The sequence below is a fragment of the Gopherus evgoodei genome, chromosome 9 (genome assembly GCF_007399415.2).
Source record: "Gopherus evgoodei ecotype Sinaloan lineage chromosome 9, rGopEvg1_v1.p, whole genome shotgun sequence".
NCBI classification, from domain to species: domain Eukaryota; kingdom Metazoa; phylum Chordata; order Testudines; family Testudinidae; genus Gopherus; species Gopherus evgoodei.
This window is the reverse complement of record NC_044330.1, coordinates 106,054,325-106,060,324: the sequence shown is the minus strand read 5'-3', so window position 1 is coordinate 106,060,324 and position 6,000 is coordinate 106,054,325.

Genomic DNA, 6,000 nt, shown 5'->3' with positions numbered 1-6,000 from the left:
CTCATCAGACCAGGTAAATCTGTATAACTAACCTATCCCTGCCGTTATTTACAGCTCCATCAGGTTTGTGGTTATCTGCACATTTTACCAGTAATGAGTCTATATTTTCTTCCACATCATCAGTAAAGATATTAAACAGCATTACAAAAAGAACAGATCCCAGTAGACGCTGCTAAACACTAGAAACACCTCTACTGGATGACAATTTCTCATTTTGTAATCTATTAATCAGTTTTTAATCCAATTAATATGGGTCACACTGATTTTGTAGAGATTTTTTTAAAATCAGAACACCACATAGGATGACCAGATAGCAAGTGTGAAAAATCGCAACAAGAGGTGGGGGGAAATAGGTACCTCTATAAGAAAAAGCCCTCAAAATCAGGACTGTCCCTATAAAATTGGGACATCTGGTCACCCTAACGCCATGGAGCACTAAATTAAATGCCTTTCAGAAGTCTGTTATGTCAACACAGTTTTGTTTATCAACCAAGCTTGCACAGCTGTGCGCCAGGGTTGTGTATTATATCCTTCATTTTTCTTTGAGTGAGTCTAAAGTGTGCAATAAAGGAAAAACATCTGAGGCAATAAACAGCCACAAAGGAATGGCCTAGTGTCTCCTGGCTGAAATATTGAGCTGCGGAGAAGCAATGCTGATTTGGCAAGGAATAAAGTAACAGTTAAAAAAAAGAAATAGCAGAGATCAATTTTTGTGAAAAAGTGAGATCCCATCTGTTCCAAAGGTGTGCACAAGAATGAGAAACTAATAAAGGATCAAATGTTGGCCAGCTGCTACACATGTGCACGAGGAACCAGCCCTGCTCCAAAACCTTCTCCCAGAGATATTTGAAGATCAGTTGTAATTTAGGTTGTAACTTGTCCAGGGCATGATCTATGTCTTCCTACTTCAGGTAAATAAAGAAAATAATGCAATTCTCAATCGATGAACAATAGTAATGCAACATCCCTAACTGAACTGCATATTAATGACAAAATCTTGCCCCAGGCGTTAAACAGCCAAAGACTCACTCTGCATCTGCACGAGGCACATTCTTCTATCCAGTTGCTAACTGAATAGTGTATAAATATGAATGACATAATGATCGTCCTAATGCTATTGTTCGAGGTAATAGCTCAGCACATTAGTGGCAGTGGTATTTTTAAGAGCTGAGAAAAATAATTTGCAACACGAAGAAATTATTTGACAATTTTCTCTGTTTTTACTGTCTTGTAAGTTTTCTATTTACAAATGCCTAAATTGCCCAGCAACAAATTTTGTAAAATATTGCTTGGTATTCTGAGCATCCACATATGGTGAACTGCAAATGTTTTCATGTTGTGCTTTGGATGTTACAGCAGTCATGTGGTATTATTTCTGTTCTCTGGATGTCTTATGTAACTAAACAATTCAATTTCACAAAGAAATACACAATTCCAAAGTCATTTTTGGTAAATAGTTAGGCTTAACGTGTTTTTTGTATGAGTATTCAAGGTAGCAGAGTCCAAACACGCAAATGCTAATAGAAAGTGAATTCAAAAAGGTCCATTAACACTGTCAAGTCAGAGCAGATTTTTGAATTCTAATGAATGTGCATGGAAAGTTTTCTCCCCAATGTTCTCTCAACCCCAACATTTTCATTTTCTGGTAGAGGAAAAATAATAAATCATCACAATAGAATAGTTTTAGCCAGTTCATTTACATTTAATCTAATAAATATAAAATCATAAAATGAAACAAGGCAATACGAAACATATACTACAGATGCAAGGTGCATACACACACATAATATATTAATGTAAAGCCACTTAAGAAAGATATCAAAGACACTAATCAGATTCTGGAAATGACAGACTATGTTAGCATTGATATTCATTTGGTACAAGATGTTTAATTCCCGTTTGGATCACGTTGTGCCCAAGAAAGATACAGGAAGATTTGCCATCCACAGTAATCCATTACCTATTACGACCTCATTAGCTTGATAAATGGCACAGCTGTAGGCGAAAAAGTCTGTGGACTGACAGCTGATTAAGTATGTATGGGTTCTGGGGTTATGAGGAGCCATCTTACTATAATTTTCCCAGATTAAAGAATGGCTTGTTCTGCTGTTCTTTTGCTTTGCCATTAAAGTATCTGGGGAAATCTTGAAAATAACTGCCATTACACTTACTTTTCTGAGACTTTTAGAATTTACATGTTTCTATCACTATCCTTCTGAAACACCAGACACATCATTTTATAGAACTAATATGACATTGACAGTACAGATTAAGCAGAAATGCGAGGAAATGTCCATCATGGGTTTAATAGATCTTCACTGAGCATGAGCATAGTATGAAACATAATTGTGGGATTTGGCCAGCAGTGATTTTGTTTAGTAGATATTCCATCATGGTACCAACATTATTCAGTGGATCAGCAAACTGAAGAGGTGAAAGGTTCTTAGTTCTTTATGAATTATCTATGTGCCAAGATGCAAAGGGCTGAGTTACTACCAGCAAAGAATTATATTTACTGGGGAGATGTGATTTCTCCATATTTATGTATTTGAGATACTTTTGGGGTTTTTTTTTGGGGGGGGGGAGCTTAGATACACACCCAGCCTGGTTGAAGTTGACACAGTGTCTGCACAGAAGACATTTGTTAACTATGTAATGGGCTTTTTATTACAGCATAAAAAGCTAGCCCAACTGTGATAATGAACAATCATTATTGAAAATGCCAGGGCAGTGTCAAGCAAGGGATATGCAAAGAGTTCATGAATGATGATATAAACATATGAGGTGGGATTGGAAGAGAAATATAGTCACCCACCAATTTGGAAAGGGGGTGTTGCTTTATTCAAAGATCAATTTGAGATAGCCTAGGAAGCACCTAATAGAAAGAAAGGGGTCTGAGTGGCATTAACAAAAGGAGAATGTAACAGATGATAACAAGCAAATATCTGAGCTGGGAGCTAGGTAGACAAGCAAAATAGACAAGCAGGGAAATGGCTGACACCAGAATTTTCTGCTTAAAGCTTTACCTGCTGCCTGCCAACCAGCAAGTTGAGGGAATCTCATACCGCTTAACCGAACTTGGCAAATTACTTTTGTTTACTTTAGGTCTCTGTTTTTCTGTAGTGAATGAAGTTTGGTTTATTTAAACTCGGTTGGACTTGCTGTGACCCATGCCAAGCAGAGGGGAACTCCGTTCTATTCTATACAGGTTCCAATACCACCCTCACTTCAAAGTCTCTGAGATCCTTCCACTAAGACCTGTCACATGGAGTTGGTTCATTCTCTCTCATCCTCTCCCCAGAGGGATTACAAGGGGGGAAAAACTATCCTTCAGCTGCTGACTGAGCCTAAACCCAGCTCAGATCCTCAGTCAGAGCCATGGACTGCTTAGGGGGTAAGTATGTATTCTGGCTTCCACCTGAGCAAAGCACCAGAGAAGCACCAATGACCAAGAATGAGAAGGATGAAGGTGACACAAGAGCAGGTGAGTGTTGTTGGGGTGGAGGGAGTAGCTGGGTGGCTGCATAAGAAGTGGAAAAGGAAGAATGCATCAGTCACGCAGGTGCAAAATCACCTCACTTTTAAGGGAATTGTCAGATAGCAGATGGTGGAGGCACTGCTCGGTGTTTAGTAGAGGAAGGAAAAGATGGAAGGATCAAGGTATCAGACAGTATATGAAGCTTCAACCAGTATGAAGGTGATAATGGAAATAGAAAGTTATCCACACTGGAGATCATCATAACACCATGACTTCAACAAAACATGCCTTGGGAGATAAAGGGAAGGAGGGCTACACATATCAAAATCTGGGATCAAATCCTACTTGCCTTATTCCATGACATCAACAGGACAACAGAGGTGAGTAAGGCAAGCAGATCTGTATCCTCTGTATGGCCATAGGGATAAGCAGAAGAGAAAGGAATTGAGATTTATGGGTAACTGAACTGGGAGATTTGAAGGATTTTCAGAACAGCTATGCTGCCAAGTTAGAAGTAGTAGAGGTTGGGCCTCACACAGCCTGTGCTTTAAAGTTGGAGCTTCAGATTAAGAGAGATTAGCTAGGGAGAGAATAAATGGAAAAAAAGAATGTACAGAAGGAGCAGGAATACAGAGGAGGTGGAACCAGCCTGGGTCTTTATCTAGGCGAACCCCCGGGCCCCTTACCGACTACAGAACTGGATACTTAGTGGAACTGAGACGCACACATTAGGAGACTATGGCACTGGAGTTCCTTACACGACATGTATAAGGATTAAAATCAGAGTCCCTTACAGCGAAAGTACCACTGATTATTTTACTGTTGTTTGCGGTTGTACATAAACACAAGCAACTATGGCTAAAACAGCTACCAGATTTGGATTCACAGGTTACTATGACAATGGAGGAACATCTCCAAGGGAGGAGAAAAAAAAATCTTAATACTAAATAAATATAATTCTTCTCACATCCGCAGTGCTAGTCGTCTTGTTAGGCTGAGATATGAACTTAGCTGCCTGAAGAAAATCGCAAGCAGTGGGGTTTTTTTTTTCTTTTCTTTTTTGCTTTACACCTTTCCATTTGTAGTCATAAGAAAACAGGGAATTTTTCAAGGAGAAAGACCTGCAGGGCTCTGCGAGCCTCTGTTTGTTCTCATACATGGGTTCATTTAGACCAGACTGCTTTACTGCACTCAGAAGCCCCACGGACACATTTTCTATGTAGATAATGAAGTTATGTTTTATACTAACACACCTGTGTCTACTGCCACACACACGACAAGCATGCTTACATTTTCTCCATGACCCTTTAGGCTGCTTGTGGTAAGTTCTCCAGTGAAAGTGTGGCCATGAAGCTTTGCACTGACCCCGGTACAGTGGAACCTTGGGCAGAGTATTTCTCAGCTGCTTGATAACCCAGCCCTTCCTCAGCATGAAGACAGAGCATTAAAGGGACAGAATGTGGGTGGAAGAGGGTGTATCTACAAAGACATTGTCAAAGCAGGCTCCTCATCTTGCTAATAACTGTGTGGAGTGAAGGAATGTTCTCCCGCCACAAACCATAACAGGTAGTTAACAGCTCCCTCTCCGCCCCCCTTATTTTAAATAAGAAAAGCAGGCCAGGGATACATTCCCAAAGGAATCCATCGTGTTGGTTTGATGTTTTTAATGCATGACATTAAATCACCAACAAAAGGGGATGTGAACTAGCAGACCATGAGCATGCTTGTGTGCTCCTTTAAAATGTCATTACAGGTTAAAACAATGAGGAGGCCTTGTGGTGCCTTAGAGACAAACACATTTATTTGGGCATAAGCTTTCGTGGGCTAGAACCCACTTCATCAGATGCATTAGTTTAGCAATTACACGTTGTCACTGAATCTCTCTGTTACTGGTTAATCATTTTGAATCAGTTTTGCTGCTTCACTTTCCCTTGTCACTAGCTGTGGATGTTGCAAATTTTTCTTCCAACAATTTTCCAAAGGAAAATTAGCTTTCCCCGAAAAATTTCAATCTGGAAAATTGAAACTACAGATTTTGTTTGGGGTTGTGTTGTTCCAAATAGAAACATTTCAGTTTATCAACCCAGATCGAAATATTTTATTTCAGGCCAGTGAGACATTAATCTATGTTCAACACAATGCCTCAGAGGAGATGAAGTAGGGTGTCTCAGGCCCCCATTCTCCTCTATGGGCCAGGCTCCATCTCTCATGATGCACTTTGGTCTCCCTTCTGGCTGAACTGCTGTGATGCATCATGAGATTTGGACTCTGTCTGGTATAACAAATGTGAACAGAAATGATTATTCATCTGAAAAGTCATAACAGAGAGTATGTTATTCATCCATGTTATTCATTCCATCTACACATACCACTTATTCTCCTGTTTCAAAGTTTCATAAATCCAACCAGGGAGTAAAAACAACCTCAGCAGGGGATAAATCACACATCACAAATAATGAAGTGAGAACAGCCAGGATGAACAATTTACAAATAATCCATGTACTGAGATCAGCTCACAAACT